Raw genomic sequence first — 14,303 nt, forward strand, 5'->3', positions numbered from 1 at the left:
CTTTCTCCAATTTGTCCACATCTATCCTGAAATCTAGCGCTCAGAACTCGTCACAATACTCCAGTTGAGGCCTAAAGAATCCCTATTGCTCACAGTTGTTGCTGTATGCTGTAGAGGAGATGACTGGCTGTTTTTAAGATAGTTAGACCAATGCCCATTCAGGGATTTAAAGGTAAAGACCAGGACGTTGAAACAACTTTGAAAGTGGACAGAGAGCTGGAGTGCATTGCAGAAATCAAGTATGATCCGTTTCTATTGGTCAGCCATTCATTGAAGTTTCAAGTGACTTTCACTATTAGTCCCAGGTAGAGTGCGTTGTAGTAGTTCAGTGTGGAGAGATGAATCTCCATGGCTGAGAATGTATCGGAGAGGAAAGGGCACAGTTTCACTGCTAGTCAGTGATGAAAGAAGACATTTCTAGCCACTGTTGCTATTTGAGCATCCAGAGCTGTGATAAATCCCTTAAGATTCCAAGATTGTGCATTCTTTTGGACACTAAAAGGCAGATAGTTACCTTCAGTGCACAAGAACTCTCAGCTCACTAATTCCTCAGAATGTTTCCTTCTTTCTATGGCCACTCTCTTACCCGTATCACCTCTGTTGAGGCAGCTGTCTGTTATCTTTGTGCCAAAGCAGCCCAAGACAGCTGAGGGCGGGGGTGGGATCTGGCTTGTAATCTTTAATTACATAATCATAGATTCTCAGCAAGATTCCTGCCTCATTCAGTACATAGGTGAATGCCGCACAGTGAACTATATAGGTCAGCCATATTTATTTATATACTTGCCATTCAATCAGCGCACACCAAACAAGTTGTAAATTAGGCAGGGGTCCTGTAAACGTCTGCTTCATTCATTACTTTATTATCATGTACACCAAGGTCTCATATGATTTTCAACAGGTCACATTTGCTCTTGAAAGAGCTTGGTGCATACAAAAGCTTTATTTAGACAACCCACTGTGTAGCTAGGATGTGGCATGAAGCATTACAAGAACGTGCAAGCTATATAGTTATCAATATTTTCCTATCTCCCATATCTTAAAACTGACTGGTTCAAACATCATCACATTTAGTAAAGTATTTTTATACTGGCCACAAGCCACATACTGAGGGAATGTCTACACCACAAAATTAAGTCAACCTAATTTAGGTCAGCATATAGCTGCCATGGTAATTACATCACTTGTGCGTGTCTACACTTTGCTCCTCGTGTTGGCCATGTGTGTCCTCACCAGGAGTGCTTGTATCGATTTCACTGTTGTTTGAAGGGCTAAAACAGACTTATAATGGTAAGCAAGACTCAACTTTAAGGTTCAGTTACTGCTACCCCATAATAAGACTACTCAGGAACCTTTTTCCTACATTAAAACCTGTATTAATGGCACAGCAGCACCACTATAGTGAAGGTTGCATCCTGACTTCTGTGGACAGGTTGATCTTTTTAAGTCCTGTAAAATTGACATGCATAATTAGATTCCTTTGAAATTTCGTTTCCCTCCAGAAGGTACTGTGTAGGGGTATTGAACCAAATTTGGGGTCATTTGAGCTAACGGTTGCAAAGATATAAGCCCTGACAAAACTAGCCATTTTCAAAAAGACATAATGTGGGTCAAAATGGTCTCAATTTGTGAAGTTTTACCGAAGGTAGTGCATGACACCCATTAAAGCTTTTAGGGACCCAAACTGAGAATAGTATTTAAGAAAATGTACATTTTAAAAAACTTTTTATTAAGGCAAAGCTACAATAAAACACTAATTTACTACATCGTACATTACTTATTCAGGATCAGATTAATATTCAAAGAACCTGGCTAAAGATTCTGGCTTGCTGGCTGGGAAGCCCTCGTCCTCTGAGTATGCTTAAAAGGGTAACCAAATTTCTAAATACCTATCCTCTTTTTGGCTTTTCTCTTGTGTGTGGACTTGGTGTGAAAGCTTTTGCGTTATGAGGACAGTCCATATTTTACTATACCACAATTACACAGAACTCACATTTTTCCAGTAATATGAAATACAAAGTCTTGCTAACTAACAATAAAAATAAATTAATTTATTGTTCTGTTTAAAATGCAGATCTTTTACTAGAGCATTAAGTAACCAGGTCAGGGGATCCCTAGGAAGCTGACATAAGATGAATCTCTAATAATTTCCTCCCAAAACGGTCTAATTCCTGGACACAACTACCACATGTGCAAGTATGTTCCCCTTTCCACCCATCCGTTCCAACACAGCATCCCCCCAGTAGCAAAAAATATGATGGATCTTAACTGGAGTTAAATGCCATCTATACAGTAATTTCCCCTAGAGAGAGAGAGAGAGTCATCCAGATCAATTTCTTTGTCCAAATCTGTCTGCCATCTTTTCATATGAGTTGTTTTCTTATCTTTTTCTTCAATCAAATTGTCTACATCTTAGAAATTAAATCTTTTCTCCTCAAATGTGGTTAAAGGTCTAGATAGACCTGCTTTCTATCCAGATTTCACAATGAAGTGTTTGACCTATACATATTGAAAATATGGAACCTTTATATTATTACATATTTCTTGACATGATTTCAAATTAGGACCCAGAAACAGCTGTCCAAATCAAGTAATCTCATCTCTTACCCACGATAAATAGTTACCCACGATACAGTACTGCCTTTGGATAAATTCCTGATTATTAATGAAAGTAGTTAAGGGAGAGGGCCTTGGCAACAGGAATTCAAAAAAAATTGTCCAAAGTGGTTCTGGATGAATGGATTATTATTTTTTTTTTTTTTTTGGTGACCTCAATGTCTTTTTAACCCAACTATTACTATGAATAACTATATTTGGGCACCAGGATTGTTCGAGTTTTATCCAGTTTGCATGGTCTATTGTTATCCTAGTTGATTACAGCTTAATCATAGAACCATAGAATATCAGGGTTGGAAGAGACCTCAGGAGGCCATCTAGTCCAACCCTCTGCTCAAAACAGGACCAATCCCCAACTAAATCATCCCAGCCAGGGCTTCGTCAAGCCTGACTTTAAAAATATCTAAGGAAGGAGATTCCACCACCTCCCTAGGTAACACATTCCAGTGTTTCACCACGCTCCTAGTGAAAAAGTTTTTCCTAATATCCAACCTAAACCTCCTCCACTGCAACTTGAGACCATTACTCCTTGTTCTGTCATCAGCTACCACTGAGAACAATCTAGATCCATCCTCTTTGGAACCCCCTTTCAGGTAGTTGAAAGCAGCTATCAAATCCCCCCTCATTCTTCTCTTCCGCAGACTAAACAATCCCAGTTCCCTCAACCTCTCCTCATAAGTCATGTGTTCCAGTCCCCTAATCATTTTTGTTGCCCTCTGCTGGACTCTTCCCAATTTTTCCACATCCTTCTTGTGGTATGGGGCCCAAAACTGGACATAGTACTCCAGATGAGGCCTCACCAATGTCAAATAGAGGGGAACGATCACGTCCCTCGATCTGCTGGCAATGCCCCTACATATACATCCCAAAATGCCATTGGCCTTCTTGGCAACAAGGGCACACTGTTGACTCATATCCAGCTTCTCGTCCACTGTAACCCCTAGGTCCTTTTCTGCAGAACTGCTGCCGATCCATTCGGTCCCTACTCTGTAGCAGTGCATGGGATTCTTTCGTCCTAAGTGCAGGACTCTGCACTTGAACTTCATCAGATTTCTTTTGGCCCAATCCTCTAATTTGTCTAGGTCCCTCTGTAATGAGCCAACTCCTTTCATAACTTATTAACAGTCATCCACAGGATTCCATCCAACACTAATAAAGGACAAACAGGTAAGAAAATAAGAAGAAAAAAGGTTGCCCATGCCACCTTCCCTCTACTCTTTTCAAGCAATGACTTAATATCCACATACTCACACTGGCCCTTAGCAGTTTTTGATTCAGGAGATTCTAGATCTTGACATACATTCACACTCTTAGCCAACTCCCCAGAAAGAATACCACACGTGTACAATTTAACAACCACTTCACAGACTTTTACAACTGCCATACACTTACTCAGAGGACAGTCTCTCAACCTTAGGTGTGCATTTCCTGGTTTTTAGAAGTTTGAGTTTTGCTAAACTCAATGTTCTGCAAGGGGACAACCTATCACCAAGCAACCTTAACACAGGTTTTTGCCACTGAATCTTATATACAACCTGTGAGAACACTCCTGTATCAGTCTTACTCCGGATCACTAAATCAAGTATCTGATTTAATATTTTTTGTTTTCTGTTAGAATAAATCATCGGAGGGAAGATAAGTAAAAGGCATGATGCTTCAGGTAATTGTATTTGTGAGTTTGCTGTCGGATATCCAGGCTGTATAATGATAAAGATACCAAAGACCAGGCACAGACCCTCCTGGCACAGTTAACATGATTAAAGTTTGTGAAACTCTGTAGAGCCACTTGCCTTTTAGGGTGCTGGAGTACTGGCAGCACAAGCACAGTATATGCTGTGTGGTTCTTGAAAGCGTTAAAGAAATCAAAAGTGAAAGTGAAATAAACTGATGGAAGCCCTGAGATTTGTACTGTGTGTGGAGAAGATTTAATTAAAAAAAAAGTTCCCCAAAATAACTCAAATTTCTTACCATTCCACAAAGAAAGAAAGATTGACTCTGCTCTAGAAAATAGACACACCTGCCATTAACAATACAGACCACAGGATGGCGCTGTTTCTTTTATTTTTCTGTAGGTCAAAATAAATGAAGGAAAAAAACTTAGTCATATGACAGGTTTCAGAGTAGCAGCCGTGTTAGTCTGTATCTGCAAAAAGAAAAGGAGTACTTGTGGCACCTTAGAGACTAACAAATGTATTTGAGCGTAAACTTTCGTGAGCGTAAATCCATCCTCATTATCGTATCCACTCATTATACTCCACACCTGAACATAGCCATTATATGAACAACATACCCTTATGTCTCTATGTCTGTACTTTGACCAGTTAACCTTTTACCCCTAATCGGGGATATTGCAAATTATGTATTCCTTATGCCATCCGATCCTAAACCGACCTTTGCACCCCTGGATAATCTGATAATCTGTACCTTATTCCCTGATAACCAGAAACTTCTACGCTTAAACTCTGTAGCTCACGAAAGCTTATACTCAAATAAATTTGTTAGTCTCCAAGGTGCCACAAGTCCTCCTGTTCTTTTTATTCATATGAATGAATTTTTGTTTGTATTACACTAGCAATACAACTGCAGACAATACCTGATGTGAAAAGCTCAGTATCACAGTACAAAATGTCTGCCAGAAATAAAATGTTTGGGTACCTATAGCCATTGTTTATGTGCACACAATTTCCCATGCACTCTGGTCCCAAACCAATGCCCACTGAAGTAAATAGGGGTCTGCTCATTGACTGCCACGGGTACTGGCTCTGGAAGTTGTGAACGCAAAGGAAAGAACAAATACCTTCTGGTGGGTTTTACCTGTTTCCAGCTCAGAGATGGAGAATACAGGGAAGATGGAACAAAATGAAGAGCCAAAGTAGCTTGTGTGATTAACTCTTGAAAAAGCACACAGCATCTAGCACACTAAAGGCAGCTAAAAATCCATATTTTCCTAATATAACTTTTCCATGTAAGCAGTCTAGGATGTAACGTGCTCACCAATGGGAGGGAAAGTGGTTCACGCAACTGTGTGGGAGAAGATTTCTATGTTATGCTGTGGTCTATCTTATGAACAAAAGGTTGAGAACACCTGCCTTAGGACCTTAGGCCCCAGTACTGCAATGAGCTCCATCCAGGCAAAATCGAGGCTGTATATCTGTAAGGAGCTCATTCCTGAATTGGGGCCAGAGATTTTGAAAAAAAATCAAAGACTCTGAAGATCCAAACTGATTCTAGATATCTTTGAACAAGTGTCAAAATATCACATTACATTTTATATTCAGCTTATTTTGAAATACTAGGATTATATATAAAGTGCTAAGTATTTTTTTAAAAGACCTTAAATATGGAATTGGCACTATCAAGTTTGAGACTTTTACTGTGAAAATACTTTCCCCTAACATTGGTACAATAGCAGGGTGCTGGTAAGAAATGGGACACAGTTTCTCAGCTTTCAAAAGTAGAAAAATGTATACATGTTTCCTTTTGTCACTTTTGAAAGGGAAAAACATATGCTTTCAGCCTAAAATAACTCATTTTCAGATTCAGGAAAACAGAAACAAGAATGGATGAAAATTTTTTAACACCTGCTAACTAGTCAATAACAACAGTTCTGAAGAAGGTCAACACGAGAGTGGAAAATTGTGGTGGTAAAGATGTTATTGAGGTTGCAGTTGGGGTTGCACAGTTAAAGTTCAATTATATATGAATTATAGGAATAAGATTTCTGAAGGGACATGCTGAGAACTGAAATCCAAAGCCCACTGAAGTCTATGGAAATACTCTTATTGCCTTCAACGGGTTTTGGATCACTCCCTAAACCAAGATATTCCATAGTCTAGGATTTGGATTCATGATCTGAGCAGATTCCTCTCCCTACAAAGATCTATTGGGGAAAGAGAATGTGTTTTTTGTTGCTCAGGAGAAGGTGGAAGAACTTAGCTTTGGAAAGTGGGTGGGCAGAAAAATACAACAAAAATAAGATGTCTAAGGATGATTCTATTTTTTTTTTTTTTTTTAAGAAATGGTGTGTACGTGTAACATCCCAAAGCAAAGATACAGTATTAATAAAAACTTGTGATTGTTACTTCCTTTGCCGAGGCAGTATCCAGTGTGATTATATTTATTTTTCGCTAGAACAGAAAGTTGACTGAGACATAACCGATTACTTGGTTCCAAAACTCAATTTACATCCTACTCTACAAGACTGGATCTTTTAAAATCTGTTAAAAAAACAAAAACGAAACAAAACAAAAAACAAAAAACTACACACAAAAGCACAAGAAAACACCACCCCCAAAGCAAATTAATTCTTCTGCTGGTACTAGTCACTTGTTCATAACTAAGATTAAGTTTTAGTCATGGGTATTTTTAGTAAAGGTCATGGACAGGGTCATGGGCAGTAAACAAAAATTCCAGGCCCATGACCTGTCCATGACTTGCACTATATACCCCGACTAAATCTTGGGGAGGGGGAAAGCCTGGAGGTGCTGTGGGTGATCGTGGGGGGTGGGGGTGTGGCACTCAGCCCAGGACCCCCACTGGTGCTGGGGCGCAGGGGCTGGCAGGCTCCCTACCCAGCTCTGCGCATCCCTGGAAGCTGCAACATCCCTCAGCTCCTAGGTGGAGGCGCAGCCAGGCAGCTCTGTGTGCTGCCTCCTCCCTGAACACCAGCTTCACAGCTCCCATTGGCCAGGAACCACGGGCAGTGGGAGCTGCAGGGGCTGTGCCTGAAAGCAGAGGCAATGCACAGAGCTCCCTGGCCATGCCTCCCCCTAGGAGCCGAGAGATGTCACCACTCCCAGGGAACCGCCTCCCCCTCCCCCCCCCCGAAGTAAGCACTACCCAGAGCCCTCACCCCCTCCTGTGCCCCAACCCCCAGCTCTGAGCCCCCCACCCAAACTCCTGCTGCTGCTGGGGGGCGGTGGTCCACGACTGCCCCAGCAGTAGCCGGTGCAGCTGGCTGAGGGGCCGCCCGAGCTGCTCAGGTGGCCCTCGGGCCAGCCGCATCAGCCACTGCAGAATTCACAGAGGTGATAGAGTCTGTGACTTCCATGACAAACTCGCAGCCTTTTTATAATTATTAATCTTAGAGATTCCAGTTATAAGAAGAGAAAAAAGAAATGTCTCAGTGTAAATGTTAGTCATGTTGACCTTAGGAGGGTAGTGTTCCGGCTAGAAAAAACTAAGATGCATCTTCAACCTCAGTTCTGCAAATGGATCCACATGGACAGACCTCTGCAGCTGTATGGAACCCCATAGACTTCAATGAGGCTCTGAATGGATGGAGAACTCTCTCCAGTTGCAGGATCAGCACCTACTGCCCTGGCTATACTAGATAGTTTTAGCTATGCTGGTGAAAACTTCCAGTATGAACGAACTGCACTGGTATAAAATACTGACAAGACCTTTCCCAGTAAGTTGGTCTGGTATTTGCCCTATTTTGCACTTTTGTAGTGCCTACAATAGAGTTACATTGGGTCAAAGTGTTTAAGTGAGTTAGGCTCCTGAGCGCCTACATCACTTTTGAAAATGGGATTTAGGCACTTTTGAAACTTTTACTCCAAGTCTAGACAAGCCCTAAGATGCCTATATGCTAGTGGTACTCACCCTTCCACAGCTGGAAAGTCACCTTTTATGCAGACAGCCACCAAATATTTTTAAATAGCTGGAACAGTTTGTAGTACAATAAAAAATTATTTTCTGCTAAAGCACTATCTTTAAAGCTAAAAGATCACAGAAGTTTCCACTCACCTTACTTAGCTTCTAGAACAAATATAGAGTAAGCCCATCTAGGGTGTGCATGTGGGGGGTGGGCGTCTATTTTTTAAATTGCCATTTTCCCTAAGACATGCTCGTGGGGGAGAGGAGGAATTTGCTTTATGCCTTGCTCAGACATACAAAGAGTCTGATATGCAGCTCTATGAAGAGTGGAAGACTGAGGTCATGTCTATACTACAAACTTTGATTGATGCATGTTCTGTCAGCATAAAACCGCTGTAGTTAGTAAATTGCTTGTGTGCGTGTGTTCTCACTAAGAGTGCTCGTGTTGCTGTACAGGGTGATGCACCATGGGGAGGTATCCCAGTGTGCAACCCACAGCCATCCAGCGCACTCTCTTTTGGGAAGTTTTGGCAATGCATGGTGGAACAGAAAGGAGTCACACAGGGTGAGTAGGAGTATGGGGTCAGCTTCCCAGCAACTGTCTCCATCCCATAATATCAACACCCCACAATTTTCACACCTTTTAAAAAAAAATCCCACAAATCCACACAGCCCTCCTAGCTGTCTGTCATCTCTGACAGACACACAGGGGGCTGGAACAATTTGTGCAGTGGGGGTGCTAAGAGCCACTAAAACAAACTGTAAACCCTGTATATAATTGAAACCACTTCCAGCCAGGGGTTGCGGCAGCACCCGCAGTTCTAGTACCTGTGCAGATGCATGGAGCTGCACAGCTCTGCACTATTGTCAGAAGAATTGCAAGGAGAGGACGCACAATGCTCTGATATATGCAGAGTTGTGAGAACATGACTATTTCTTGGAGGACAGATTGCTGTGGGACACTATCTTTAGTTTTGATAGGTCAAGACATCCATATTTTTACCTTACTTGCTGTATTATACTTATCCACCCTAGACTATTGTGTGTGTTGATTCAGGGATCTCCGGGACATTCTTTATTCAATCTTTCTTAGGTGGCTGCTGAAAAAATCAAATTTTGTTTGACAGCCCTGGATATGAAATGTCTTGTGGGAAGCAATGCATTATTCTCTCCTAAACTAAAATGGTAAATTCTCATTCCCTGATGTTATTTGCTAATAAGACAGTTATCAAAGACTTGTCTTGCGGGTCTCTGTGATTCCAGGCACACATTTTAAGGGACCAGAGTCTCAAGATCACAAAGCATTGGCATGCCTGGGATTAGAAGCAAGAATTCCCAGTCCTATACTCAATCAACCAGACCAAGTACTTTTATAAATAATGCAAAGAAATTAGAAGGCTATTAATACAAATGGGCAATTAACACTATTTTATATCAAATTAAAGTTTAATGTATTTCCCTCTTGACTTAGACCACTCTTTTTTCCCCTTTATTAATCTTTAAATCCCCCACTCCTACCTTTCCAGTTCCTGAGCCCAGATCTCTCCTCTTTTACTCTGTCTTCTTTGGGTTTCTGTTCTTCAGGGATTTCAAGCTACAGAATTGCCAACCCTAAATATTCAAAATACATGAGATTATCTTAAAATACAGTAACAACTTTAGGGGCTTTTTATCTGCCTTCTGGTGTTTGAGCCTTCAGAAGTCCATTTACCAGCTTTTCTTGGCAATCAGCAGGGCTAGAACTTAGTTTTTAATAAATGAAAGATTCTCACATAGTTAGTTACACAGTTCTAGGAGCTCTGGGTTATCAGCAAAACACCAAATGTTGCCGGGCCCATGGTCAAATCGTGAGAGTTGGGAGCAATAAGTTTATGCAGTCATTTATGCCCTTGTTTCTTTTTCTTCCATTTAATTTTTTCCTCTATCTCCTGACACCTGGACCAATCCATATGCTACAGGCTGCAGTCCAACTGCTTAAGATATTACCTCACCCGCTTGATATATATTCTGCTAACTGTATTTTTCACTCCATGCATCTGATGAAGTGAGTTTTAGCCCACGAAAGCTTATGCCCAAATAAATTTGTTAGTCTCTAAGGTGCCACAAGGACTACTCATTGTTTTTGTTCTCACCCACTTTGAGTCTCATGCAGATGTCAGAGAGGATTTATGTTGGCAGTACTGCCTATCAGGCTGCATCATCCCTTTGTCCCAGGGTCTGCATCAGTATCTCACTACTCAATCTCTCTCCCTCCTGACTCCTGTTTACTACTTTATTCCACTCAGCCTTCACTTTTAAGGGCACTGGCTAATTGTGTGGCTATAATTCAGTGGTTCTTAAACTTTTGTACCAGTGACCCCTTTCACACAGCAAGCTTCTGAGTGCAACCCTCCCTTATAAATTAAAAACACTTTTTATATATTTAACACCATTATAAATGCTGGAGGCAAAGCTGGGGTTGGGGTGGAGGCTGACAGCTCGTGACCCCCCACATAATAACCTTGTGACCCCCTGAGGGGTCACGACCCCAGTTTCAGAACCCGTGCTGTCATTGGTTGTGCCTTTGTCTCACTTATCTGTTCCCCTGCTCTGCTTAGAAATCCAAAGCAGTGGCTTTTCTTAACCTTTCAGATTACTGTACCCCTTTCAGGAGTGTGATTGGTCTTGCGTACCCCCCAAGTTTCACTTCACTTAAAAACTACTTGCTTGCAAAATCAGACATAAGAATACAAAGTAGTTACAGCACACTGTTACTGAAAAATCACTTACTTTCTCATTTTCACCATACAGGTATAAAGTAAACTAATTGGAATATAAATATTGTACTTACATGTCAATCAATGTATAATATATAGAGCGGTATAAATAAGTCACTGTATGAAATTTTAGTTTGTATTGACTCGCTGGTGCTTTTTATGTAGCATGTTGCAAAACTAAGCAAATATCTAAATGAGTTGCTGTACCCCCTGAAAGACCTCTGCGTACCCCTAGGGCAGGGGTGGCCAACCTGAGCCTGAGAAGGAGCCAGAATTTACCAATGTACATTGCCAAAGAGCCACAGTAATACGTCAGCAGCCCCTCATCAGCTCCTGCCCACCGGCAGCCGTGCCGATCAGTGCCTCCCCCTCCCTCCCCGCACCTCCCGATCGGCTCTTTCATGGCATGGCATGCAGGAGGCTCTGAGGGGCAGCGAGGGGGCAGGGCCTGTGGCAGAGCCAGGGGTTGAGCAGTGAGCACCCCCCGGCACATTGGAAAGTTGGCGCCTGTAGCTCCAGCCCCGGAGTCGGTGCCTGTACAAGGAGCCGCATATTAACTTCTGAAGAGCCGCATGTGACTCCGGAGCCACAGGGTGGCCACCCTTGCCCTAGGGGTACATGTACCCCTGGTTGAGACCCCACTGCCCCCAAAAGATACTGTTTAAATGTGCAAAACAGTCGGGGCTGGAGCTGGGGGTAAAAAACAGGGAATTAATTGCTGCCGGCTCTGAGGCCTGCCATGTTGCCATGTCCCGTCCAGCCCCCCAATAGTTACTGCTGAGAAAATAAAGGAACATCCCCACCTACTTGGCATAAATATCACACTACACAGCAACAGCCCCAAAAGGCTGCACACATATTAGAGAGCGAAAGTATAAATATCAATTCAGGCGGCGCTACACCCTAATTAAGCAGCCGGGTTACAGCCACTTGTGTCCTAATTACTGGGTCGCAGCACATTGCACGGGTAGGGTGCTGTTTGACTCCTGCTTTCCCGGGGAGATTAACAACGTCCCCCCCCCTCGCCCCGCCCGATCTGAGGTTGCCTGGTCTCCCCCTCACTACCCACCCTTTGGCCTCCGCAGCGAGCTCCCCGGCTGCAGAGCCGCGCGTCGCCGGCACCTCGCGCAGGCCGCGAAGCCAGCGTGGTGTGAGGCGAAACTCCCCCGCTGAGCAAGCTCCAGCCTTGGCGAGAGCGGGGAGCCGCGGGGAGGGGCGGTGACCTGTCCTCCACCTGTGAGACTCGTCCTCCCCCTCCCCCTGCCTCGCACACACAAGGAAATGCAGCTCCGCTGGCTTGGAGTGGAAAACAGGGAGACCCGGGGGAGCAGCCAGGGGGGAAACTTCAGCTAAAACCTCTCGCTCACAGGCCCTGGGTGCTGCTGCCGCCGCCGCCGGACAAGTGAGGAGCTTTAAAGACTTTTTTAAAGAGGGGAATGGGAGAGAGATCGTGGGGAGGGTCGGGAAAAGTGCATGGGGCGCGGTCTGGATTTTCTCGGGGAAGGAGACTGTGCAGCCAGGGATCTAGAGGCTGGGGTTTTTGTGGACTAGAGCATGGCCGGGGTCTTACATGGTGGGGATTTTAGCGGGGGGGGGGGGGGGGTGGCGTCATGCCAGAGGAGCTGGGGCTGGGTTGGACTCTCTCTGAGAGTGGCCCCTGCTGGTTGGGGAAGAGATAGGTGTGACCCTTTCGAAGTCCTGCACCTGCTGTTTTTGTGTTTTTCGTTCACTAAGCACTTGATTTTCCCAGAGGACCGAGCTAAACCCGAGCTAAAGGGTGTGGGGCATTTTCCTCTTCAAAGGGGGCTCATGGGGTTGAAATTTTAGACTAGGAATCCAGACTGGTAGATGTGAAAATTAGTCTATCCCTTTTGCAGGTAAGGAAATTAAAGAGCTGAGAAATATAAGTCAACTGTCTCCAGATCACACAGTCAGAACTGGGCAGAGCTGGGAACTAGGGCACATTAGGATAGTAGGGTACTGTAGTTCCACAGCTAAGGATTCAGGCACGGTATATGCACCCCAAAACTACAGCACTGAGGCGGAGTACAGAATGAATATTCTGAGACTGTACACGTACACAAGTTAATTAGTTGGACAAAACTAATTTTAAAGTGAGAACTTTAAATTTATCATTCTGTGTCTCTGAGTGTGTACACAGAGCCTAGGTAATCTTAATGGACTAATGAAAACTTTTCATAATTAAAAGTCATTGAAATCTCATGTATTGGCTACATTAGAAGAAACTGTGGTCATTTTTTGCCACTTTATAACTGTCTCCTTCAGCAAAGAATTTCACAAAGGGCCCATCTTTTAAATTAACTGCAATCTCCTTTTGTTCTCAATGAAAGTGAGGCCACAAGCTGCTCTCAGGAAAGACAGTGGCCCACTGTCAAAATGGTCATAGCATTCCTTTGAGAAAAATGGAAGTGAAGCCGTTCCCTGCCTTCAGGGAAGATGGTGGTTCCCCATTTGTCAGCCATACAACCTTAACTCCTCCCTTCACTGCCACCACCAGGGGAAAAATGAGGGAGGGGAGGATAGAGGGGACATTTTTACAAATCAGTTACATCTAATTTGGGTCTAGAAATATTTATGCATTAATCACAATTGTTTGGTTGTTACATGGTATCCCTACACAGCTGAGTTAAGGCATGGAACTATGTGGTTATTACATGTAAACAACCTTAACACCTTGGGATTCCTTTTAAGGTTAACCTTACATTTGAATTTCCTAAATTTATAACATTGATTGTTGGAGGATAATTACAACACCTCTGTCAGGGTTCCTTCCCCACTATGAATGCTAGGGTACAGGTATGGGGACCCACATGAAAGACCCTCTAAGCTTATTTCTACCAGCTTAGGTTAAAACTTCCCCAAGGCACAAAGTGTTTGCCCTTGGATTAGGTAAATGCTGCCACCACCAAGCAATTTAACAAATAATCAGGGAAAGGACCACTTGGAGTTCTTATTTCCTCAAAATATCCCCCCAAATCCTTACACCCCCTTTTCTGGGGAGGCGTGAGAATAAAGAAGATGAGCACAGACCAACCTCAGGTTTTTAGGAATGCTAAAAACCCCAATCAGATTCTTAAAAAAAGATAAAAACAACTCTGTAAAATTAGAATGGAAGATAATCTCACAGGCAGTCAAATTTAAAACATAGAAACTCTCTCTAGGCAAAACCTTAAGTTACAAAAAGACACAAAAACAAGAATACACATTTCCTCCAGCACAGCGAAATTCACAAGCCAAAACAAAGAAAACCTAAAGCATTTTCTAGTTAGATTACTTACTAACTTTACAGGAGTTGGAGGGCTTGCTTCCTGA

The 14,303-nt window shown here is 43.0% G+C and overlaps 1 long non-coding RNA gene across 2 annotated transcripts in view; it reads right to left on the reverse strand.

Moving 5' to 3' along the window:
• Positions 1–9,900, reverse strand: part of LOC144261319 (uncharacterized) — a 226,665-nt gene extending 216,765 nt beyond the window's left edge. For both annotated transcript variants that reach the window (XR_013345220.1, XR_013345219.1), the window contains exon 1: positions 9,733–9,900. This is a non-coding gene — a long non-coding RNA (uncharacterized LOC144261319). The remainder of the gene's footprint in view (positions 1–9,732) is intronic.
• Between the last annotated feature and the right edge of the window lie 4,403 nt (positions 9,901–14,303).

This window comes from Eretmochelys imbricata, chromosome 2, assembly GCF_965152235.1.
Source record: "Eretmochelys imbricata isolate rEreImb1 chromosome 2, rEreImb1.hap1, whole genome shotgun sequence".
Lineage (NCBI taxonomy): Eukaryota > Metazoa > Chordata > Testudines > Cheloniidae > Eretmochelys > Eretmochelys imbricata.